Source organism: Dermacentor albipictus, unplaced genomic scaffold (assembly GCF_038994185.2).
Source record: "Dermacentor albipictus isolate Rhodes 1998 colony unplaced genomic scaffold, USDA_Dalb.pri_finalv2 scaffold_55, whole genome shotgun sequence".
Classification (NCBI taxonomy): Eukaryota; Metazoa; Arthropoda; class Arachnida; order Ixodida; family Ixodidae; genus Dermacentor; species Dermacentor albipictus.
In genome coordinates, this window is record NW_027225609.1 from 270079 (window position 1) to 297106 (window position 27028).

The window sequence follows — 27028 nt, forward strand, 5'->3', positions numbered from 1 at the left end:
GCAGTGTTTGCAGGAGCTGTGGCACCACAGAAGTGGGGTACTGTAACTGCACAAAAGCAACAACTCTTGCGGTCTTTGCAGGAGCTGTCTCGTCACAACACTCACGGGCCCTTTAACTACACAAAAGTGGCAGCTGTTGCAGTGTTTGCAGGAGCTGTGACGTTGCAGAAGTGGGTTACTGTAACTACACTAAAGCAACAACTCTTGCGGTCTTTGCAGGAGCTGTCTTGTCACGACACTCACGGACCCTGTAATTGCACAAAAGTGGCAGGTGTTACAGTGTTTGCAGGAGCTGTGGCATCGCAGAAGTGGGTTACTGTAACTACACAAAAGCAACAATTCTTGGGTCCTTGCAGGAGCTGTCTCGTCACAACACTCACGGACCCTTTAACTACACAAAAGTGGCAGCTGTTGCAGTGTTTGCAGGAGCTGTGACATTGCAGAAGTGGGTTACTGTAACTACACAAAAGCAACAACTCTTGCGGAATTTGCAGGAGCTGTCTCGTCACAACACTCACGGACCCTTTAACTACAAAAAAGTAGCAGCTGTTGCAGTGTTTGCAGGAGCTGTGGCATCGCAGAAGTGGGTTACTGTAACTGCACAAAACCAACAACTCTTGCGGTCTTTGCAGGAGGTGTCTCGTCACAACACTCACGGCCACTTTAACTAAACAAAAGTGGCAGCTGTTGCAGTGTTTGCAGGAGCTGTGGCATCGAAGAAGTGGGTTACTGTAACTACACAAAAGCAACAACTGTTGCGGTCTTTGCAGGAGCTGTCTCGTCATGACACTCACGGACCCTGTGATTGCACAAAAGTGGCAGCTGTTGCAGTGTTTGCAGGAGCTGTGGCATCACAGAAGTGGGGTACTGTAACTGCACAAAAGCAACAACCCTTGCGATCTTCGCAAGAGCTATCTCGTCACAACACTCAGGGACCATTTAACTACACAAACGTGGCAGCTGTTGCAGTGTTTGCAGGAGCTGTGACATATCGCAGAAGTGGGTTACTGTAACTACACAAAAGCAACAACTCTTGCGGTCTTTGCAGGTGCTGTCTCGTCACAACACTCACGGACATTTTAACTAAACAAAAGTGGCAGCTGTTGCAGCGTTTGCAGGAGCTGTGGCATCGCAGAAGTGGGTTACTGTAACTAGATAAAAGAAACAACTCTTGCGGTCTTTGCAGGAGCTGTCTCGTCACGCCACTCACGGACCCTGTAATTTCACAAAAGTGGCAGCTGTTACAGTGCTTGCAGGAGCTGTGGCATCGCAGAAGTGGGTTACTGTAACTACACCAAAGCAACAACTCTTGCGGTCTTTGCAGGAGCTGTCTCGTCACAACACTCACGGGTCCTTTAACTACACAAAAGTGGCAGCTGTTGCAGTGTTTGCAGGAGCTGTGACGTTGCAGAAGTGGGTTACTGTAACTACACTAAAGCAACAACTCTTGCGGTCTTTGCAGGAGCTGTCTTGTCACGACACTCACGGACCCTGTAATTGCACAAAAGTGGAAGGTGTTACAGTGTTTGCAGGAGCTGTGGCATCGCAGAAGTGGGTTACTGTAACTACACAAAAGCAACAATTCTTGCGGTCCTTGCAGGAGCTGTCTCGTCACAACACTCACGGACCCTTTAACTACACAAAAGTGGCAGCTGTTGCAGTGTTTGCAGGAGCTGTGACATTGCAGAAGTGGGTTACTGTAACTACACAAAAGCAACAACTCTTGCGGAATTTGCAGGAGCTGTCTCGTCACAACACTCACGGACCCTTTAACTACAAAAAAGTAGCAGCTGTTGCAGTGTTTGCAGGAGCTGTGGCATCGCAGAAGTGGGTTACTGTAACTGCACAAAAGCAACAACCCTTGCGATCTTCGCAAGAGCTGTCTCGTCACAACACTCAGGGACCATTTAACTACACAAACGTGGCAGCTGTTGCAGTGTTTGCAGGAGCTGTGGCGTATCGCAGAAGTGGGTTACTGGAACAACAAAAAAGCAACAACTCTTGCGGTCTTTGCAGAAGGTGTCTTGTCACAACACTCACGGACCCTGTAATTGCACAAAAGTGGCAGGTGTTACAGTGTTTGCAGGAGCTGTGGCATCGCAGAAGTGGGTTACTGTAACTACACAAAAGCAACAATTCTTGGGTCCTTGCAGGAGCTGTCTCGTCACAACACTCACGGACCCTTTAACTACACAAAAGTGGCAGCTGTTGCAGTGTTTGCAGGAGCTGTGACATTGCAGAAGTGGGTTACTGTAACTACACAAAAGCAACAACTCTTGCGGAATTTGCAGGAGCTGTCTCGTCACAACACTCACGGACCCTTTAACTACAAAAAAGTAGCAGCTGTTGCAGTGTTTGCAGGAGCTGTGGCATCGCAGAAGTGGGTTACTGTAACTGCACAAAACCAACAACTCTTGCGGTCTTTGCAGGAGCTGTCTTGTCACGACACTCACGGACCCTGTAATTGCACAAAAGTGGAAGGTGTTACAGTGTTTGCAGGAGCTGTGGCATCGCAGAAGTGGGTTACTGTAACTACACAAAAGCAACAATTCTTGCGGTCCTTGCAGGAGCTGTCTCGTCACAACACTCACGGACCCTTTAACTACACAAAAGTGGCAGCTGTTGCAGTGTTTGCAGGAGCTGTGACATTGCAGAAGTGGGTTACTGTAACTACACAAAAGCAACAACTCTTGCGGAATTTGCAGGAGCTGTCTCGTCACAACACTCACGGACCCTTTAACTACAAAAAAGTAGCAGCTGTTGCAGTGTTTGCAGGAGCTGTGGCATCGCAGAAGTGGGTTACTGTAACTGCACAAAAGCAACAACCCTTGCGGTCTTTGCAGGAGCTGTCTCGTCACAACACTCACGGGCCCTTTAACTACACAAAAGTGGCAGCTGTTGCAGTGTTTGCAGGAGCTGTGACGTTGCAGAAGTGGGTTACTGTAACTACACTAAAGCAACAACTCTTGCGGTCTTTGCAGGAGCTGTCTTGTCACGACACTCACGGACCCTGTAATTGCACAAAAGTGGCAGGTGTTACAGTGTTTGCAGGAGCTGTGGCATCGCAGAAGTGGGTTACTGTAACTACACAAAAGCAACAATTCTTGGGTCCTTGCAGGAGCTGTCTCGTCACAACACTCACGGACCCTTTAACTACACAAAAGTGGCAGCTGTTGCAGTGTTTGCAGGAGCTGTGACATTGCAGAAGTGGGTTACTGTAACTACACAAAAGCAACAACTCTTGCGGAATTTGCAGGAGCTGTCTCGTCACAACACTCACGGACCCTTTAACTACAAAAAAGTAGCAGCTGTTGCAGTGTTTGCAGGAGCTGTGGCATCGCAGAAGTGGGTTACTGTAACTGCACAAAACCAACAACTCTTGCGGTCTTTGCAGGAGGTGTCTCGTCACAACACTCACGGCCACTTTAACTAAACAAAAGTGGCAGCTGTTGCAGTGTTTGCAGGAGCTGTGGCATCGAAGAAGTGGGTTACTGTAACTACACAAAAGCAACAACTGTTGCGGTCTTTGCAGGAGCTGTCTCGTCATGACACTCACGGACCCTGTGATTGCACAAACGTGGCAGCTGTTGCAGTGTTTGCAGGAGCTGTGGCATCACAGAAGTGGGGTACTGTAACTGCACAAAAGCAACAACCCTTGCGATCTTCGCAAGAGCTATCTCGTCACAACACTCAGGGACCATTTAACTACACAAACGTGGCAGCTGTTGCAGTGTTTGCAGGAGCTGTGACATATCGCAGAAGTGGGTTACTGTAACTACACAAAAGCAACAACTCTTGCGGTCTTTGCAGGTGCTGTCTCGTCACAACACTCACGGACATTTTAACTAAACAAAAGTGGCAGCTGTTGCAGCGTTTGCAGGAGCTGTGGCATCGCAGAAGTGGGTTACTGTAACTAGATAAAAGAAACAACTCTTGCGGTCTTTGCAGGAGCTGTCTCGTCACGCCACTCACGGACCCTGTAATTTCACAAAAGTGGCAGCTGTTACAGTGCTTGCAGGAGCTGTGGCATCGCAGAAGTGGGTTACTGTAACTACACAAAAGCAACAACTGTTGCGGTCTTTGCAGGAGCTGTCTCGTCATGACACTCACGGACCCTGTGATTGCACAAAAGTGGCAGCTCTTGCAGTGTTTGCAGGAGCTGTGGCATCGCAGATGTGGGTTACTGTAACTACACCAAAGCAACAACTCTTGCGGTCTTTGCAGGAGCGGTCTCGTCACAACACTCACGGACCCTTTACCTACACAAAAGTGGCAGCTGTTGCAGTGTTTGCAGGAGGTGTGGCGTATCGCAGAAGTGGGTTACTGAAACAACAAAAAAGCAACAACTCTTGCGGTCTTTGCAGAAGGTGTCTTGTCACAACATTCACGGACCCTATACCTACACAAAAGTGGCAGCTGTTGCAGTGTTTGCAGGAGCTGTGGCACCACAGAAGTGGGGTACTGTAACTGCACAAAAGCAACAACTCTTGCGGTCTTTGCAGGAGCTGTCTCGTCACAACACTCACGGGCCCTTTAACTACACAAAAGTGGCAGCTGTTGCAGTGTTTGCAGGAGCTGTGACGTTGCAGAAGTGGGTTACTGTAACTACACTAAAGCAACAACTCTTGCGGTCTTTGCAGGAGCTGTCTTGTCACGACACTCACGGACCCTGTAATTGCACAAAAGTGGCAGGTGTTACAGTGTTTGCAGGAGCTGTGGCATCGCAGAAGTGGGTTACTGTAACTACACAAAAGCAACAATTCTTGCGGTCCTTGCAGGAGCTGTCTCGTCACAACACTCACGGACCCTTTAACTACACAAAAGTGGCAGCTGTTGCAGTGTTTGCAGGAGCTGTGACATTGCAGAAGTGGGTTACTGTAACTACACAAAAGCAACAACTCTTGCGGAATTTGCAGGAGCTGTCTCGTCACAACACTCACGGACCCTTTAACTACAAAAAAGTAGCAGCTGTTGCAGTGTTTGCAGGAGCTGTGGCATCGCAGAAGTGGGTTACTGTAACTGCACAAAACCAACAACTCTTGCTGTCTTTGCAGGAGGTGTCTCGTCACAACACTCACGGCCACTTTAACTAAACAAAAGTGGCAGCTGTTGCAGTGTTTGCAGGAGCTGTGGCATCGAAGAAGTGGGTTACTGTAACTACACAAAAGCAACAACTGTTGCGGTCTTTGCAGGAGCTGTCTCGTCATGACACTCACGGACCCTGTGATTGCACAAAAGTGGCAGCTGTTGCAGTGTTTGCAGGAGCTGTGGCATCGCAGATGTGGGTTACTGTAACTACACCAAAGCAACAACTCTAGCGGTCTTTGCAGGAGCGGTCTCGTCACAACACTCACGGACCCTCTAACTACAAAAAAGTGGCAGCTGTTGCAGTGTTTGCAGGAGGTGTGGCATCGCAGAAGTGGGTTACTGTAACTACACAAAAGCAACAACGCTTGCCGTCTTTGCAGGAGCTGTCTCGTCACAACACTCACGGACCCTTTAACTACACAAAAGTGGCAGCTGTTGCAGTGTTTGCAGGAGCTGTGACATTGCAGAAGTGGGTTACTGTAACTACACAAAAGCAACAACTCTTGCGGTCTTTGCAGGAGCTGTCTTGTCACGACACTCACGGACCCTGTAATTGCACAAAAGTGGCAGCTGTTACAGTGTTTGCAGGAGCTGTGGCATCGCAGAAGTGGGTTACTGTAACTACACCAAAGCAACAACTCTTGCGGTCTTTGCAGGAGCTGTCTCGTCACAACACTCACGGGTCCTTTAACTACACAAAAGTGGCAGCTGTTGCAGTGTTTGCAGGAGCTGTGACGTTGCAGAAGTGGGTTACTGTAACTACACTAAAGCAACAACTCTTGCGGTCTTTGCAGGAGCTGTCTTGTCACGACACTCACGGACCCTGTAATTGCACAAAAGTGGAAGGTGTTACAGTGTTTGCAGGAGCTGTGGCATCGCAGAAGTGGGTTACTGTAACTACACAAAAGCAACAATTCTTGCGGTCCTTGCAGGAGCTGTCTCGTCACAACACTCACGGACCCTTTAACTACACAAAAGTGGCAGCTGTTGCAGTGTTTGCAGGAGCTGTGACATTGCAGAAGTGGGTTACTGTAACTACACAAAAGCAACAACTCTTGCGGAATTTGCAGGAGCTGTCTCGTCACAACACTCACGGACCCTTTAACTACAAAAAAGTAGCAGCTGTTGCAGTGTTTGCAGGAGCTGTGGCATCGCAGAAGTGGGTTACTGTAACTGCACAAAAGCAACAACCCTTGCGATCTTCGCAAGAGCTGTCTCGTCACAACACTCAGGGACCATTTAACTACACAAACGTGGCAGCTGTTGCAGTGTTTGCAGGAGCTGTGGCGTATCGCAGAAGTGGGTTACTGGAACAACAAAAAAGCAACAACTCTTGCGGTCTTTGCAGAAGGTGTCTTGTCACAACACTCACGGACCCTATACCTACACAAAAGTGGCAGCTGTTGCAGTGTTTGCAGGAGCTGTGGCACCACAGAAGTGGGGTACTGTAACTGCACAAAAGCAACAACTCTTGCGGTCTTTGCAGGAGCGGTCTCGTCACAACACTCAGGGAACGTTTAACTACACAAAAGTGGCAGCTGTTGCAGTGTTTGCAGGAGCTGTGGCATATCGCAGAAGAGGGTTACTGAACCTACACAAAAGCAACAACGCTTGCCGTCTTTGCAGGAGCTGTCTCGTCACAACACTCACGGACCCTTTAACTACCCAAAAGTGGCAGCTGTTGCAGTGTTTGCAGGAGCTGTGACATTGCAGAAGTGGGGTACTGTAACTACACAAAAGCAACAACTCTTGCGGTCTTTGCAGGAGGTGTCTCGTCACAACACTCAGGGACCGTTTAACTACATAAAAGTGGCAGCTGTTGCAGTGCTTGCAGGAGCTGTGGCATATCGCAGAAGTGGGTTACTGTAACTACACAAAAGCAACAACTTTTGCGGTCTTTGCAGGTGCTGTCTCGTCACAACACTCACGGCCACTTTAACTAAACAAAAGTGGCAGCTGTTGCAGTGTTTGCAGGAGCTGTGACATATCGCAGAAGTGGGTTTAACGTAACTACACAAAAGCAACAACTCTTGCGGTCTTTGCAGGAGCTGTCTTGTCACGACACTCACGGACCCTGTAATTGCACAAAAGTGGCAGGTGTTACAGTGTTTGCAGGAGCTGTGGCATCGCAGAAGTGGGTTACTGTAACTACACAAAAGCAACAACTCTTGCGGTCCTTGCAGGAGCTGTCTCGTCACAACACTCACGGACCCTTTAACTACACAAACGTGGCAGCTGTTGCAGTGTTTGCAGGAGCTGTGGCATCACAGAAGTGGGGTACTGTAACTGCACAAAAGCAACAACCCTTGCGATCTTCGCAAGAGCTGTCTCGTCACAACACTCAGGGACCATTTAACTACACAAACGTGGCAGCTGTTGCAGTGTTTGCAGGAGCTGTGACATATCGCAGAAGTGGGTTTAACGTAACTACACAAAAGCAACAACTCTTGCGGTCTTTGCAGGTGCTGTCTCGTCACAACACTCACGGACATTTTAACTAAACAAAAGTGGCAGCTGTTGTAGCGTTTGCAGGAGCTGTGGCATCGCAGAAGTGGGTTACTGTAACTAGATAAAAGAAACAACTCTTGTGGTCTTTGCAGGAGCTGTCTCGTCACGCCACTCACAGACCCTGTAATTTCACAAAAGTGGCAGCTGTTACAGTGTTTGCAGGAGCTGTGGCATCGCAGAAGTGGGTTACTGTAACTACACAAAAGCAACAACTCTTGCGGTCTTTGCAGCAGCTGTCTCGTCATGACACTCACGGACCCTGTGATTGCACAAAAGTGGCAGCTGTTGCAGTGTTTGCAGGAGCTGTGGCATCGCAGATGTGGGTTACTGTAACTACACCAAAGCAACAAATCTTGCGGTCTTTGCAGGAGCGGTCTCGTCACAACACTCACGGACCATTTACCTACACAAAAGTGGCAGCTGTTGCAGTGTTTGCAGGAGCTGTGGCGTATCGCAGAAGTGGGTTACTGGAACAACAAAAAAGCAACAACTCTTGCCGTTTTTGCAGGGGCTTTCTCGTCACAACTCTCACGGACCCTTTAACTACACAAACGTGGCAGCTGTTGCAGTGTTTGCAGGAGCTGTGGCATCACAGAAGTGGGGTACTGTAACTACACAAAAGCAACAACTCTTGCGGTCCTTGCAGGAGCTGTCTCGTCACAACACTCACGGACCCTTTAACTACACAAAAGTGGCAGCTGTTGCAGTGTTTGCAGGAGCTGTGACATTGCAGAAGTGGGTTACTGTAACTACACAAAAGCAACAACTCTTGCGGAATTTGCAGGAGCCGTCTCGTCACAACACTCACGGACCCTTTAACTACAAAAAAGTAGCAGCTGTTGCAGTGTTTGCAGGAGCTGTGGCATCGCAGAAGTGGGTTACTGTAACTACACAAAAGCAACAACACTTGCCGTTTTTGCAGGGGCTTTCTCGTCACAACACTCACGGACCCTTTAACTACACAAACGTGGCAGCTGTTGCAGTGTTTGCAGGAGCTGTGGCATCACAGAAGTGGGGTACTGTAACTGCACAAAAGCAACAACCCTTGCGATCTTCGCAAGAGCTATCTCGTCACAACACTCACGGCCACTTTAACTAAACAAAAGTGGCAGCTGTTGCAGTGTTTGCAGGAGCTGTGGCATCGAAGAAGTGGGTTACTGTAACTACACAAAAGCAACAACTCTTGCGGTCTTTGCAGGAGCGGTCTCGTCACAACACTCACGGACCCTCTAACTACAAAAAAGTGGCAGCTGTTGCAGTGTTTGCAGGAGGTGTGGCATCGCAGAAGTGGGTTACTGTAACTACACAAAAGCAACAACGCTTGCCGTCTTTGCAGGAGCTGTCTCGTCACAACACTCACGGACCCTTTAACTACACAAAAGTGGCAGCTGTTGCAGTGTTTGCAGGAGCTGTGACATTGCAGAAGTGGGTTACTGTAACTACACAAAAGCAACAACTCTTGCGGTCTTTGCAGCAGCTGTCTTGTCACGACACTCACGGACCCTGTAATTGCACAAAAGTGGCAGCTGTTACAGTGTTTGCAGGAGCTGTGGCATCGCAGAAGTGGGTTACTGTAACTGCACCAAAGCAACAACTCTTGCGGTCTTTGCAGGAGCTGTCTCGTCACAACACTCACGGACCCTTTAACTACACAAAAGTGGCAGCTGTTGCAGTGTTTGCAGGAGCTGTGACATTGCAGAAGTGGGTTACTGTAACTACACTAAAGCAACAACTCTTGCGGTCTTTGCAGGAGCTGTCTTGTCACGACACTCACGGACCCTGTAATTGCACAAAAGTGGCAGGTGTTACAGTGTTTGCAGGAGCTGTGGCATCGCAGAACTGGGTTACTGTAACTACACAAAAGCAACAACTCTTGCGGTCCTTGCAGGAGCTGTCTCGTCACAACACTCACGGACCCTTTAACTACACAAAAGTGGCAGCTGTTGCAGTGTTTGCAGGAGCTGTGACATTGCAGAAGTGGGTTACTGTAACTACACAAAAGCAACAACTCTTGCGGAATTTGCAGGAGCCGTCTCGTCACAACACTCACGGACCCTTTAACTACAAAAAAGTAGCAGCTGTTGCAGTGTTTGCAGGAGCTGTGGCATCGCAGAAGTGGGTTACTGTAACTACACAAAAGCAACAACACTTGCCGTTTTTGCAGGGGCTTTCTCGTCACAACACTCACGGACCCTTTAACTACACAAACGTGGCAGCTGTTGCAGTGTTTGCAGGAGCTGTGGCATCACAGAAGTGGGGTACTGTAACTGCACAAAAGCAACAACCCTTGCGATCTTCGCAAGAGCTATCTCGTCACAACACTCAGGGACCATTTAACTACACAAACGTGGCAGCTGTTGCAGTGTTTGCAGGAGCTGTGACATATCGCAGAAGTGGGTTACTGTAACTACACAAAAGCAACAACTCTTGCGGTCTTTGCAGGTGCTGTCTCGTCACAACACTCACGGACATTTTAACTAAACAAAAGTGGCAGCTGTTGCAGCGTTTGCAGGAGCTGTGGCATCGCAGAAGTGGGTTACTGTAACTAGATAAAAGAAACAACTCCTGCGGTCTTTGCAGGAGCTGTCTCGTCACGCCACTCACGGACCCTGTAATTTCACAAAAGTGGCAGCTGTTACAGTGCTTGCAGGAGCTGTGGCATCGCAGAAGTGGGTTACTGTAACTACACAAAAGCAACAACTGTTGCGGTCTTTGCAGGAGCTCTCTCGTCATGACACTCACGGACCCTGTGATTGCACAAAAGTGGCAGCTCTTGCAGTGTTTGCAGGAGCTGTGGCATCGCAGATGTGGGTTACTGTAACTACACCAAAGCAACAACTCTTGCGGTCTTTGCAGGAGCGGTCTCGTCACAACACTCACGGACCCTTTACCTACACAAAAGTGGCAGCTGTTGCAGTGTTTGCAGGAGGTGTGGCGTATCGCAGAAGTGGGTTACTGGAACAACAAAAAAGCAACAACTCTTGCGGTCTTTGCAGAAGGTGTCTTGTCACAACATTCACGGACCCTATACCTACACAAAAGTGGCAGCTGTTGCAGTGTTTGCAGGAGCTGTGGCACCACAGAAGTGGGGTACTGTAACTGCACAAAAGCAACAACTCTTGCGGTCTTTGCAGGAGCTGTCTCGTCCCAACACTCAGAGAACGTTTAACTACACAAAAGTGGCAGTTGTTGCAGTGTTTGCAGGAGCTGTGGCATATCGCAGAAGTGGGTTACTGAAACTACACAAAAGCAACAACGCTTGCCGTCTTTGCAGGAGCTGTCTCGTCACAACACTCACGGACCCTTTAACTACCCAAAAGTGGCAGCTGTTGCAGTGTTTGCAGGAGCTGTGACATTGCAGAAGTGGGGTACTGTAACTGCACAAAAGCAACAACTCTTGCGGTCTTTGCAGGAGGTGTCTCGTCACAACACTCAGGGACCGTTTAACTACACAAAAGTGGCAGCTGTTGCAGTGTTTGCAGGAGCTGTGGCATATCGCAGAAGTGGGTTACTGTAACTACACAAAAGCAACAACTTTTGCGGTCTTTGCAGGAGCTGTCTCGTCACAACACTCACGGCCACTTTAACTAAACAAAAGTGGCAGCTGTTGCAGTGTTTGCAGGAGCTGTGGCATCGAAGAAGTGGGTTACTGTAACTACACAAAAGCAACAACTCTTGCGGCCTTTGCAGGAGCTGTCTCGTCACAACACTCACGGATCCTTTAACTACACAAAAGTGGCAAGTGTTGCAGTGTTTGCAGGAGCTGTGGCATCGAAGAAGTGGGTTACTGTAAATACACAAAAGCAACAACTCTTGCGGTCTTTGCAGGAGCTCTCTCGTCACAACACTGAGGGACCGTTTAACTACACAAAAGTGGCAGCTGTTGCAGTGTTTGCAGGAGCTGTGGCATATCGCAGAATTGGGTTACTGTAACTACACAAAAGCAACAACTCTTGCGGTCTTTGCAGGTGCTGTCTCGTCACAACACTCACGCACCCTTTAACTAAACAAAAGTGGCAGCTGTTGCAGTGTTTGCAGGAGCTGTGGCATATCGCAGAATTGGGTCACTGTAACTACACAAAAGCAACAACTCTTGCGGTCTTTGCATGTGCTGTCTCTTCACAACACTCACGGACCCTTTACCTAAACAAAAATGGCAGCTGATGCAGTGTTTGCAGGAGCTGTGGCATCGCAGAAGTGGGTTACTGTAACTAAGCAAAAGGAACAACTCTTGCGGAATTTGCAGGAGCTGTCTCGTCGCAACACTCACGGACCCTTTAACTACACAAAAGTGGCAGCTGTTGCAGTGTTTGCAGGAGCTGTGACATTGCAGAAGTGGGTTACTCTAACTACACAAAAGCAACAACTCTTGCGGAATTTGCAGGAGCTGTCTCGTCACAACAATCACGGACCCTTTAACTACAAAAAAGTGGCAGCTGTTGCAGTGTTTGCAGGAGCTGTGGCATCGCAGAAGTGGGTTACTGTAACTACACAAAAGCAACAACACTTGCCGTCTTTGCAGGGGCTTTCTCGTCACAACACTCACGGACCCTTTAACTACACAAACGTGGCAGCTGTTGCAGTATTTGCAGGAGCTGTGGCATCACAGAAGTGGGGTACTGTAACTGCACAAAAGCAACAACCCTTGCGATCTTCGCAAGAGCTGTCTCGTCACAACACTCAGGGAACGTTTAACTACACAAACGTGGCAGCTATTGCAGTGTTTGCAGGAGCTGTGACATATCGCAGAAGTGGGTTACTGTAACTACACAAAAGCAACAACTCTTGCGGTCTTTGCAGGAGCTGTCTCGTCACAACACTCACGGAACCTTTAACTACACAGAAGTGGCAGCTGTTGCAGTGTTTGCAGGAGCTGTGACATTGCAGAAGTGGGTTACTGTACCTACACAAAAGCAACAACTCTTGCCGTCTTTGCAGGAGCTGTCTCGTCACACCACTCAGGGACCGTTTAACTACACAAAAGTGGCAGCTGTTGCAGTGTTTGCAGGAGCTGTGGCATATCGCAGAAGTGGATTACTGTAACTACACAAAAGCAACAACTCTTGCGGCCTTTGCAGGTGCTGTCTCGTCACAACACTCACGGACCCTTCAACTAAAAAAAGTGGCAGCTGTTGCAGTGTTTGCAGGAGCTGTGGCATCGCAGAAGTGGGTTACTGTAACTACACAAAAGCAACAACTCTTGCGGTCTTTGCAGGAGCTGTCTCGTCACAACACTCACGGACCATTTAACTACACAGAAGTGGCAGCTGTTGCAGTGTTTGCAGGAGCTGTGACATTGCAGAAGTGGGTTACTGTAAGTACACAAAAGCAACAACTCTTGCAGTCCTTGCAGGAGCTGTCTCGTCACGACACTCACGGACCCTGTAATTGCACAAAAGTGGCAGCTGTTACAGTGTTTGCAGGAGCTGTGGCATCGCAGAAGTGGGTTACTGTAACTAAACCAAAGCAACAACTCTTGCGGTCTTTGCAGGAGCTGTCTCGTCACAACACTCACGGACCCTTTAACTACACAAAAGTGGCAGCTGTTGCAGTGTTTGCAGGAGCTGTGACATTGCAGAAGTGGGTTACTGTAACTACACAAAAGCAACAACTCTTGCGGTCTTTGCAGGAGCTGTCTCGTCACGACACTCACGGACCCTGTTTTCACAAAAGTGGCAGCTGTTACAGTGTTTGCAGGAGCTGTGGCATCGCAGAAGTGGGTTACTGTAACTACACAAAAGCAACAACTCTTGCGGTCTTTGCAGGAGCTGTCTCGTCACAACACTCACGGACCCTTTAACTACACAAAATTGGCAGCTGTTGCAGTGTTTGCAGGAGCTGTGAATTGCAGAAGTGGGTTACTGTAACTAAACAAAAGCAACAACTCTTGCGGTCTTTGCAGGAGCTGTCTCGTCCTGACACTCACGGACCCTGTGATTGCACAAAAGTGGCAGCTGTTGCAGTGTTTGCAGGAGTTGTGGCATCGCAGATGTGGGTTACTGTAACTACACCAAAGCAACAACTCTTGCGGTCTTTGCAGGAGCGGTCTCGTCACAACACTCACGGACCCTTTACCTACACAAAAGTGGCAGCTGTTGCAGTGTTTGCAGGAGCTGTGGCGTATCGCAGAAGTGGGTTGCTGGAAAAACAAAAAAGCAACAACTCTTGCGGTCTTTCCAGAAGGTGTCTTGTCACAACACTCACGGACCCTATACGTACACAAAAGTGGCAGCTGTTGCAGTCTTTGCAGGAGCTGTGGCACCACAGAAGTGGGGTACTGTAACTGCACAAAAGCAACAACTCTTGCGGTCTTTGCAGGAGCTGTCTCGTCACAACACTCAGGGAACGTTTACCTACACAAAAGTGGCAGCTGTTGCAGTGTTTGCAGGAGCTGTGGCATATCGCAGAAGTGGGTTACTGAAACTACAGAAAAGCAACAACGCTTGCCGTCTTTGCAGGAGCTGTCTCGTCACAACACTCACGGACCCTTTAACTACCCAAAAGTGGCAGCTGTTGCAGTGTTTGCAGGAGCTGTGACATTGCAGAAGTGGGGTACTGTAACTGCACAAAAGCAACAACTCTTGCGGTCTTTGCAGGAGGTGTCTCGTCACAACACTCAGGGACCGTTTAACTACACAAAAGTGGCAGCTGTTGCAGTGTTTGCAGGAGCTGTGGCATATCGCAGAAGTGGGTTACTGTAACTACACAAAAGCAACAACTTTTGCGGTCTTTGCAGGTGCTGTCTTGTCACAACACTCACGGCCACTTTAACTAAACAAAAGTGGCAGCTGTTGCAGTGTTTGCAGGAGCTGTGGCATCGAAGAAGTGGGTTACTGTAACTACACAAAAGCAACAACTCTTGCGGTGTTTGCAGGAGCTGTCTCGTCATGACGCTCACGGACCCTGTGATTGCACAAAAGTGGCAGCTGTTGCAGTGTTTGCAGGGGCTGTGGCATCGCAGATGTGGGTTACTGTAACTACACCAAAGCAACAACTCTTGCGGTCTTTGCAGAAGCGGTCTCGTCACAACACTCACGGACCCTTTACCTACACAAAAGTGGCAGCTGTTGCAGTGTTTGCAGGAGCTGTGGCGTATCGCAGAAGTGGGTTACTGGAACAACAAAAAAGCAACAACTCTTGCGGTCTTTGCAGAAGGTGTCTTGTCACAACACTCACGGACCCTTTAACTACCCAAAAGTGGCAGCTGTTGCAGTGTTTGCAGGAGCTGTGACATTGCAGAAGTGGGGTACTGTAACTGCACAAAAGCAACAACTCTTGCGGTCTTTGCAGGAGGTGTCTCGTCACAACACTCAGGGACCGTTTAACTACACAAAAGTGGCAGCTGTTGCAGTGTTTGCAGGAGCTGTGGCATATCGCAGAAGTGGGTTACTGTAACTACACAAAAGCAACAACTTTTGCGGTCTTTGCAGGTGCTGTCTCGTCACAACACTCACGGCCACTTTAACTAAACAAAAGTGGCAGCTGTTGCAGTGTTTGCAGACGCTGTGGCATCGAAGAAGTGGGTTACTGTAACTACACAAAAGCAACAACTCTTGCGGCCTTTGCAGGAGCTGTCTCATCACAACACTCAGGGACCGTTCAACTACACAAAAGTGGCAGCTGTTGCAGTGTTTGCAGGAGCTGTGGCATATCGCAGAACTGGGTTATTGTAACCACACAATAGCAACAACTCTTGCTGTCTTTGCAGGAGCTGTCTCGTCACAACACTCACGGATCCTTTAACTACACAAAAGTGGCAAGTGTTGCAGTGTTTGCAGGAGCTCTGGCATCACAGAAGTGGGGTACTGTAAATACACAAAAGGAACAACTCTTGCGGTCTTTGCAGGAGCTCTCTCGTCACAACACTGAGGGACCGTTTAACTACACAAAAGTGGCAGCTGTTGCAGTGTTTGCAGGATGTGTTATATCGCAGAAGTGGGTAACTGTAACTACACAAAAGCAACAACTCTTGCGGTCTTTGCAGGTGCTGTCTCGTCACAACACTCACGGACCCTTTAACTAAACAAAAGTGGCAGCTGTTGCAGTGTTTGCAGGAGCTGAGGCATATCGCAGAAGTGGGTCACTGTAACTACACAAAAGCAACAACTCTTGCAGTCTTTGCATGTGCTGTCTCGTCACAACACTCACGGACCCTTTAACTAAACAAAAGTGCAGCTGATGCAGTGTTTGCAGGAGCTGTGGCATCGCAGAAGTGGGTTACTGTAACTACGCAAAAGGAACAACTCTTGCGGAATTTGCAGGAGCTGTCTCGTCGCAACACTCACGGACCCTTTAACTACACAAAAGTGGCAGCTGTTGCAGTGTTTGGAGGAGCTGTGACATTGCAGAAGTGGGTTACTGTAACTACACAAAAGCAACAACTCTTGCGGTTTTTGCAGGAGCTGTCTCGTCATGACACTCACGGACCCTTTAACTACACAAAAGTGGCAGCTGTTGCAGTGTTTGCAGGAGCTGTGACATTGCAGAAGTGGGTTACTGTAACTACACAAAAGCAACAACTCTTGCGGAATTTGCAGGAGCTGTCTCGTCACAACACTCACGGACCCTTTAACTACAAAAAAGTGGCAGCTGTTGCAGTGTTTGCAGGAGCTGTGGCATCACAGAAGTGGCGTACTGTAACTGCACAAAAGCAACAACCCTTGCGATCTTCTCAAGAGCTGTCTCGTCACAACACTCAGGGACCGTTTAACTACACAAACGTGGCAGCTGTTGCAGTGTTTGCAGGAGCTGTGACATATCGCAGAAGTGGGTTACTGTAACTACACAAAAGCAACAACTCTTGCGGTCTTTGCAGGTGCTGTCTCGTCACAACACTCACGGACATTTTAACTAAACAAAAGTGGCAGCTGTTGCAGCGTTTGCAGGAGCTGTGGCATCAGAGAAGTGGGGTACTGCAAATACACAAAAGCAACAACTCTTTCGGTCTTTGCAGGAGCTCTCTCGTCACAACACTCAGGGACCGTTTAACTGCACAAAAGTGGCAGCTGTTGCAGTGTTTGCAGGAGCTGTGGCATATCGCAGAAGTGGGTTACTGAAACTACACAAAAGCAACAACTCTTGCGGTTTTTGCAGGTGCTGTCTCGTCACAACACTCACGGACCCTTCAACTAAACAAAAGTGGCAGCTGTTGCAGTGTTTGCAGAAGCTGTGGCATCGCAGAAGTGTTTTACTGTAACTACACAAAAGCAACAACTCTTGCGGTCTTTGCAGGAGCTGTCTCATCACAACACTCACGTACCCTTTAACTACACAAAAGTGGCAGCTGTTGCAGTGTTTGCAGGAGCTGTGGCATATCGCAGAAGTGGGTTACTGTAACTACACAAAAGCAACAACTCTTGCGGTCTTTGCAGGAGCTGTCTCGTCACGACACTCACGGACCCTGTAATTGCACAAAAGTGGCAGCTGTTGCAGTGTTTGCAGGAGTTGTGGCATCGCAGAAGTGGGTTACTGTAACTACACAAAAGCAACAACTCTTGCGGTCTTTGCAGGAGCGGTCTCGTCACAACACTCACGGACCCTTTAACTACACAAAAGTGGCAGCTGGTACAGTGTTTGGAGGAGCTGTGGCATCGCAGAAGTGGGTTACTGTAACTACACCAAAGCAACAACTCTTGCGGTCTTTGCAGGAGCGGTCTCGTCACAACACTCACGGACCCTTTACCTACGCAAAAGTGGCAGCTGTTGCAGTGTTTGCAGGAGCTGTGGCCTATCGCAGAAGTGGGTTACTGTAACAACACAAAAGCAACAACTCTTGCGGTCTTTGCAGAAGCTGTCTCGTCACAACACTCACGGACCCTATACCTACACAAAAGTGGCAGCTGTTGCAGTGTTTGCAGGAGCTGTGGCATCGCAGAAGTTGGTTATTGTAACTACACAAAAGCAACACCTCTTGCTGTCTTTGTAGGAGCTGTCTCGTCACAACACTCACGGATCCTTTAACTACACAAAAGTGGCAAGTGTTGCAGTGTTTGCAGGAGCTGTGGCATCAGAGAAGTGGGGTACTGTAAATACACAAAAGCAACAACTCTTTCGGTCTTTGCAGGAGCTCTCTCGTCACAACACTCAGGGACCGTTTAACTACACAAAAGTGGCAGCTGTTGCAGTGTTTGCAGGAGCTGTGGCATATCGCAGAAGTGGGTTACTGTAACTACACAAAAGCAACAACTCTTGCGGTCTTTGCAGGTGCTGTCTCGTCACAACACTCACAGACCCTTTAACTAAACAAAAGTGGCAGCTGTTTCAGTGTTTGCAGGAGCTGTGGCATATCGCAGAAGTGGGTCACTGTAACTACACAAAAGCAACAACTCTTGCGATCTTTGCAGGTGCTGTCTCGTCACAACACTCACGGACCCTTTTACTAAACAAAAGTGGCAGCTGATGCAGTGTTTGCAGGAGCTGTGGCATCGCAGAAGTGGGTTACATAACTACGCAAAAGGAACAACATTTGCGGAATTTGCAGGAGCTGTCTCGTCGCAACACTCACGGACCCTTTAACTACACAAAAGTGGCAGCTGTTGCAGTGTTTGCAGGAGCTGTGACATTGCAGAAGTGGGTTACTGTAACTACACAAAAGCAACAACTCTTGCGGTCTTTGCAGGAGCTGTCTCGTCATGACACTCACGGACCCTGTAACTGCACAAAAGTGGTTGTTGTAGTGTTTGCAGGAGCTGTGGCATCGCAGAAGTGGGTTACTGTAACTACACAAAAGCAACAACTTTTGCGGTCTTTGCAGGACCTATTTCGTCACAACACTCACGGGCCCTTTACCTACATAGAAGTGGCAGCTGTTGCAGTGGTTGCAGGAGCTGTGGCATCGCAGAAGTGGGTTACTGTAACTACACAAACGCAACAACTCTTGCTATCTTTGCAGGTGCTGTCTCATCACAACGCTCACGGACCCTGTAACTGCACAAAAGTGGCAGCTGTTGCAGTGTTTGCAGGAGCTCTGGCATCGCAATAGTGGGGTACTGTAACTTCACAAGAGCAACAACTTTTGCGGGATTTGCAGGGGCTGTCTCGTCACAACACTCACGGACCCTTTCTCTACACAAAAGTGGCAGCTGTTGCAGTGTTTACAGGAGCTGTGGCATTGCAGAAGTGGGTTACTGTAACTACACAAAAGGAACTACTCTTGCGGACTTTGCAGGAGCAGTCTCGTCACAACACTCACGGACCCTTTATTGGGGATGCTGAGGGCATCTGCTATACCGTCCACGCTGAGGATATCTGCTATAGCTCGCCAAGCCTGGTCACTTTTGATGTTGTTCTTGTAATTGCGGTGGCGTACGTCCCACAGGACGCGATGCTTCTCCACTTAAGTTATTAGGGCCTCGTTGAAGGCGGGTTTGCCCATTTTAGGTGAAAGCTATGCGCGAACCAACACGATGCGCGAACGAAATCACGGTAGCACGTGCTTTTTTTGACACACGCGCCAGTTCTGCCGAGAAAAAAAAATTGCGCGAGAGAGGTTCCGTCGAGATGCGCAGAGAGCAGGGCCATCTGATGGCAAAACCAAAAAGCCAAATGCCACGTGACCAAATGCCATCTGACTTACCTGAACTCTGATTGGCGGACGCGCCGCGCGGTGCGTTTTTTTCTACTCTGAGCAGCAGCACGCGGCGGCGCGATTTCGTGACGGATCATGCTGGGCACGCATCAAAACGATGCCCGCGCCCCACCATCTGCGCGTCAATCGCGCCTGAAATTGCGCCACGCGGTTCCGCCTTAACGTTAAGGGATAAGAAAAGAGCAGATTGGGTGAGGGAAGAAACGCGCGTTAATGAAATCTTAGTTGAAATCAAGAAAAAGAAATGGGCATGGGCAGGACATGTAATGAGGAGGGAATGAATGAATAGAATTTATTGATAGGAAAGTCTGAACTAGTCGCTAGTCTGTACTGGGGAAGAATAATAATATTTGGGGTTTTACGTGCGAAAACCACTTTCTGATTATGAGGCACGCCGTAGTGGAGGACTCTGGAAATTTTGACCACCTGGGGTTCTTTAACGTGCACCTAAATCTAAACACACGGGTGTTTTCGCATTTCGCCCCCATCGAAATGCGGCCGCCGTGGCCGGGATTCGATCCCGCGACCTCATGCTCAGCAGCCCAACACCATAGCCACTGAGCAACCACGGCGGGTTCTGGGGAAGAAGATAACCGATGGTCATTAAGGGTTACGGACTTGATTCCGAGGGAAGGGAAGCGTAGCAGGAGGCGACAGAAAGTTAGGTGGGCAGATGAGATTAGGAAGTTTGGAGGGTCAACATGGCCACAGTTAGTACATGCCTTTGCCCGGCAGTGGCCGTAACCAGGCTAATGATGATGATGATGATGAGGATGATCCGACTTGTTGAAGGCCGTCTTCTCGTGGTTCATTTCATCAACTGAGATCTGGCAGTAGCCGGAGCGAAAATCGATGGACGACAAAAATTTATCTCCGTGCAAGCATCCCAAGGCGTCTTCGGTGCGTGGTAGTGGGTAGACGACTTTCCGGTTGATCTTGTTTAAGTGGCCATAATCTACGCAAAACGCCAGCTATATTTCTTTTTCACAAGGACGACAGGCGATGCCCAAGGGCTGGCTGATGGCTTGATGACCCGTTTGCGGAGCATTTTGTCCTTTTCTAATTGGATGACTCGACGTTCAGCATGCGATACACGGTACAGACGCCGACGAATCGGATTCCTGTATCCAGTGTTTATATGGTGACGAACAGCAGATGTTTGGCTTAAAGGCCTATCGCCAAAATCAAAGATGCCACTGTACGATTCAAGCAGGAGACGTATGTCCGTGGCTTGCGCATAGGTCAGGTAAGGTGCAATGATTTTGGCGAAGTCATCCGTGAAGGAACGAGAGCTGTGAACTGCAACTGGCGCTAATAAACCGCTCTCGGCATTCAGACTCTGAATGTCCAATTCGGAACCACTAGAAGCGCTGGCCAAGAACAAGCCGGCCCGAATCAGTTGAGGGCACAGGCTGAAATTCAGAAGCGGTAGAATGATGTCGTTATTAGTAAGCGTGACCAGCGTATGTGAAACAGCAACGTTTCGGTTCAAAAGTAGGTCGATGATGGCGCGAAGCACACATTCCTCGTCAGGAACCTGTGGCTGGGCGGTCAAAGTGACGTAACTAACTACCTCGGGTAAGAGGCGCACATCGTAAAGCGAGTACAACTGCACTGGGGCGGGGCTCGGAGGATAGGCGAGCTGATGCAGTTGCAACTGAAGAACGCCCGTCGCACAGTCGATGAGAGCAGAATGAGTGGATAAAAAGTCCAACCCAACGATAACGTTTTGAGGGCAGTTGTCGATCACAACAAAGCGAGAACAAGAAGCAGGGTGGCCGGCTATACACAAAATAGCAGTACACATTCCAAGAACAGCCAGCACGCCGCCGTCTACCACACGAAGTACTCGGGAAGCTGCTGGGGTGAGTACCTTCCTGAAACGTCTACGTAGGCTAGCACTCATCACAGACACGTGGGCTTCAGCGTCGACAAGTGCTTGGACAGGTACGCCGACTAACGTCAATTACACTTCCGCTTGTGGGCAGAGACAGACAATTTGTTGCAGTAGTAGTAGGCAATGCAGCACCACCTCCGAGGGCTGCATTTCTTAGCTTTCCGAAAGGGTGCGGCCAAAAGCCACAGGAGACGAAAGGCGACGTGGCTGCGGCGAACGGGGATATGGGCGACGTGTTTGCGGCGAACGAGACTGGTGTCCGCGCGGCGATGGTGAGCGACTGTACACGTGTTCCTAGCAGTGTTGTCGGCACTGTTAGGCTCGTCGGTGGGCGAAACATTGCGGGCATTTCCATCAAAACGGCTCAGGTTGGTCGGCGTGCGAGGTGTTGAAGGCCACGAGTTTCGACAATATCGGGCGACATGACGAATGCGGCGACAGGTGAAACATATCGGCTGGTCGTCCGCAGTTCTCCACTCAGTAGGGTTCCGATAAGGTGGAGAGAAGCGTCGGGTTGGAGTGAAAAGAGTAGAATGGCGTTCGTTAGCTCTGGGAGTTCCGACAGCAGTGACAGACTGTAAACCAATGTTTTGAAGTTCCTGGTGAACGATGGCTTGTGCGAGGGGAACAGAAAAAGTGGTAGCATCAGGGCTACGCGAACAGAAAGTTGCGGGTGCCATGGCATCCAGTTCATTTTGAACGACTAACACTCTGTCCTCTGATGGCGGCGCATGCTGCTGTGCGGGTTGATCTTCACACGTCGATGTTGCGGCAGTATTGAGAAGTTTGGTGAATGGTGGCAAGACTCGTCGGCTTTGGCCTGCTTGAATTGTCTGTACTATTTGATGATAGCACGAATTGTAGAGCCGATTTTGCGCATGAGCAGATTAATGACGTCGTCAGCAATGCGCTTAAGCACGTGCCCGACCTTCTCTGCTTCTCTAATGTCGTGATAGGCTTTACGACAAAGTGCTAGCGCGTCCTTGATATACGAGACATAGGACTCCGTGGAGGAGGGCACGGGAGGCCAGTTCCTGCTTTGCGGCAATATTGCGGCGGGCTGCTTTGCCAAACAACTCTGTCAACTTCTCTTTGCAATGGTACCAGCTCGTTAGCTCCTTTTCATGGTTCTGGTACCACACCTTTGCCGTGCTTCTTAGGTAGAACAACAGGTTAGCTAGCATAAGCGCAGAGTCCTACCGGTTGATTCCACTCACGCGTTCGTACATACATCCACCCACTCTTCAAAGTCGGCGCCATCGGTCCTGCAGGGAGTTGCAGGATCCTTGGGTTACACAACAACAACTGAAGGTGACTGCCACGTAGGTTCCGACCGCGACATTGGAGGCGGGAACGACGTTGATCTTGCGTGCTCACCGCCATTCATGGTGCGGACGGTGATGCGAAGCCCACTGCGGAGCTCCGTTTCCAACCATGGTACGCCGCATCTCCCATCAATATGTTACGGGTATGTTGGGAGTATAGAAAGACTGTATTTACAATATATATATACAAGTTCAGTCAGAGTAGGTAAGATGGCCAACCACCAACAACACGCCGAAGCCACCATCTCGCAATCTTCTTCCTCTGTCGTCTTCCATTTTTGCGTAACAATTATGAGTTACCCATTGCGATCAGGAAAACACGTATATTGCTGATAAATCAAATAAGTTTTTAGTCACGTAAGATTTACGAAATCGGTTGCAGAAATTTCCGAAACGCGCGAAGAGGACCATAGTGTTGAAGCAATGAACGACAATCTTGTGGGCATCATTAAGGAGTGTGCAATGGAAGTCGGTGGTAACTACGTTAGGCAGGATACCAGTAAACTATCGCAGGAGACGAAAGATCTGATCAAGAAACGCCAATGTATGAAAGCCTCTAACCCTACAGCTAGAATTGAATTGGCAGAACTTTCGAAGTTAATCAACAAGCGTAAGACAGCTGACATAAGGAAGTATAATATGGACAGAGTTGGACATGCTCTCAGGAACGGAGGAAGCCTAAAAACATTGAAGAAGAAACTAGGAATTGGCAAGAATCAGATGTATGCGTTAAGAGACAAAGCCGGCAATATCATTAGTAATATGGATGAGATAGTTCAAGTGGCTGAGGAGTTCTATAGAGATTTATACAGTACCAGTGGCACCCACAACGATAATGGAAGAGAAAATAGTCTAGAGGAATTCGAAATCCCACAGGTAACGCCGGAAGAAGTAAAGAAAGCCTTGGGAGATATGCAAAGGGGGAAGGCAGCTGGGGAGGATCAGGCAACAGCAGATTTGTTGAAGGATGGTGGGCAGATTGTTCTAGAGAAACTGGCCACCCTGTACACGCAATGCCTCATAACGTCGAGCGTACCGGAATCTTGGAAAAACGCTAAAATATTCCTAATCCATAAGAAAGGGGACGCCAAAGAGTTGAAAAATTATAGACCAATCAGCTTGCTGTCCGTTGCGTACAAAATATTTACTAAGGTAATCGCAAATAGAATCAGTAACACCTTAGACTTCTGTCAAGCAAAGGAACAGGCAGGATTCCGTAAAGGCTACTCAAAAATAGATCATATTCACACTATCAATCAGGTGATAGAGAAATGTGCGGAATATAACCAACCCTTATATATAGCTTTCATTCATTACGAGAAAGCGTTTGATTCGGTTGAAACCTCAGCAGTCATGGGGGCATTACGGAATCAGGGTGCAGACGAGCCGTATGTAAAAATACTGAAAGATATCTATAGCGGCTCCACAGCCACCGTAGTCCTCCATAAAGAAAGCAACAAAATCCCAATAAAGAAACGCGTCAGACAGGGCGATAGGATCTCTCCAATGCTATTCACAGCCTGTTTACAGGAGGTATTCAGAGACCTGGATTGGGAAGAATTGGGGATAAATGTTGATGGAGAATACCTTAGTAACTTGCGATTCGCTGATGGTATTGCCTTGCTTAGTAATTCAGGGGACCAATTGCAATGCATGCTCACTGACCTGGAGAGGCAAAGCAGAAGAGTGGGTCTCAAAATTAATCTGCAGAAAACTAAAGTAATGTTTAACAGTCTCGGAAGAGAACAGGAATTTACAATAGGCAGCGAGGCACTGGAAGTCGTAAGGGAATACATCTACTTAGGGCAGGTAGTGACGGCGGATCCGGATCATGAGACTAAAATAATCAGAAGAATAAGAATGGGCTAGGGTGCATTTGGCAGGCATTCTCAGATCATGAACAGCAGGTTGCCATTATCCCTCAAGAGGAAAGTGTATAATAGCTGTATCTTACCAGTACTCACCTACGGTGCTGAAACCTGGAGGCTTACGAAAAGGGTTCTACTCAAATTGAGGACGACGCAACGAGGTATGGAAAGAAGAATGATAGGTGTAACGTTAAGGGATAAGAAAAGAGCAGATTGGGTGAGGGAACAAACGCGAGTGAATGACATCCTAGTTGAAATCAAGAAAAAGAAATGGGCATGGGCAGGACATGTAATGAGGAGAGAAGATAACCCATGGTCATTAAGGGTTATGGACTGGATTCCAAGGGAAGGGAAGAGTAGCAGGTAGCGGCAGAAATTGAGGTGGGCGGTTGAGAATAAGAAGTTTGCAGGGACGACATGGCCACAATTATTATATGACCGGGGTAGTTGGAGAAGTGTGGGAGAGGCCTTTGCCCTGCAGTGGGCGTAACCAGACTGATGATGTGATGATGATGATGATATCCCAGTCAAGAAACCCAACAGGCTGTCAGCTTGTCGGCTATACGTTATTTTGGCTTGTAAGTCTGTCAGCCTGTAAGTCTGTCAGCCTGTAAGTCTGTCAGCCTGTTATTCTGTCAGCCTGTCAGCCTGTAAGCCTGTCAGCCTGTAAGTCTGTCAGCCTGTAAGCCTGTAAGTCTGTCAGCCTGTAAGCCTGTAAGTCTGTCAGTTTGTAAGCCTGGCGGCCTGTAAGTCTGCTGGTACGTACTATTGGCTGCCGCCGCCTGAGGCAACATTCTCCGATGATCACATTGAGCGATAGCTTCACTTTCACGAGGTTTCACGATTCAGCCGTCAAGATTCTTGCATTTACCCGATGCTTGTGTGCAGCTGTCCATTGTTGATCCTCGCAAAAGTGAAACTACCTCTGAAAGTGATCTTCTGAGACTACATCCCTATAGTGGTCTGCGTACCAAGCATGCTTGACTACGCTGATAGTTGCTGTATACAAAATACACCTTTGATTGATCATTTCAAAGTTTTAATACACAGTAATACATCCGGCCTTAATAGAACTAGCATATTCATATATATCTAATACAGTTGAATCCCGCCACAATGAATACCGCTACAACCAAATTTCCAGGACAACGAATAATTCTTAATTCCCCGTCAGTATCCCATAGAAATTATAGCCCCAAGTTTCTCTGCACGAGCCATTTTTGGTGAGCGTTTCCGCTTCAACGAAATTTTCGCAGTCAAAATTAAAACAGGAGCTGTCTTCTTTTTTCGCAGGCTTCTTTTTTGTGCCTGACAGCTATGCTTCTGTTCACAGCTGTGGTCCAAGCCACAGAAGCTTACCTCTAAGTTTCTCTTCGAACAGAAACTGCAGGGCGATGGCGTTATAGACCTTACACAAAATTGGCATACCATATTGTAGGAATGTACCCATCACAAAGCTGAAAGAACCTGCCTAGGACCATCCAAGACTTGCAGTAATTGTGAGCCGTGCCAAGTAGCCCTAACAAGACCACTTGCACTCGAGTGATTGTGTATTGTCAAAATTTAAATTTTAATCGGCAATGCTCATAAGCCACTCCAAACATTACAGTGCACTGCCGTTCACAGTGTTAATTCATGCCCTAATTGTGTGTAGTTCAGGACGTTGCGCAACTGTAAGTTGTTTCAAGGAAACTTGTCACGATCATAAATGGCAAAAAATGGTAAGCGCTCGTTTCTGTGCATAAAAATGAATAATGTAGTTAGATCAATCATATCTTACTTTAACAGTAACTGCATACTGATGGAAAATCTTGCAAAATAGGTTGTGGATAAAGCGCTGCTCATGCTGGTTGCTTTTGTTTCGCGATATATATGTTGAAGAAAGAATACTTGCATCCTTTGTTTCTAGTTGGTACCCGAAAATTCTATTTCGTTAGCTCTTTAGTCAAAGTCAAAGATGAACCCGGGAAATGTTAGAGCTATTTTGCATGACTCATGCAAACCACAAGTCTTGTACTGTACTAGGCAGGACCCTCCACTTAGTGGTGGGTGCAGTATTGCAACATCGCAACTTTTCGCCACTTCTTCTGCGCTGCTGAGAGATGCCATCAATTTTGCATAAGGGATATCTGTGAAATGTTTTACTCGGAAGTGTTTTAAAATCTTTCATATGTTCACTGCAGTGTCCAACTGAACATTCTAAATGCAGATATCATTCTGATGCTTAGTACAAATTATGCTTTGCCTGCAGGCACATGAAGTACCCTTTCAACAGCCAGAACGCCTCTGACAGGACTCACAGTGGTGTGCTCAAAGGAATGGTTGAAGCAGCGCAGCGTAAGGAACCTGTCTGTGGTGTCAAGGGACCATCAACTCTGGTCAAGTTGCAAGGCGTTGATCTTGTTTGGGGGCTTCCACCTGACTATATGCATTGTGTTTTGGAAGGCGTTACCAAGCAGATCACTGAATTGTGGCTGTCGTGTACTGGTTCCTCGTGGTATATAGGCAGGCACTTGAAGCTTGTGGATGCAAGACTACGTTCACTAAGGCCACCTATAATTTTCTCAAGGTCAGGACGGCCCTTATCAGACCGCACATATTGGAAGGCGGCTGAATGGCGCTCTTGGCTTTTGTTTTATTGTCTGCCATGTGTGTCCAGCATACTTCCACGAGCCTATGTCACACATTTTGCACTTCTTACACAAGCAGTCTTTCTTTTGTTGAAAGACATTGTCATAGAAGCTGAAATCTGTAC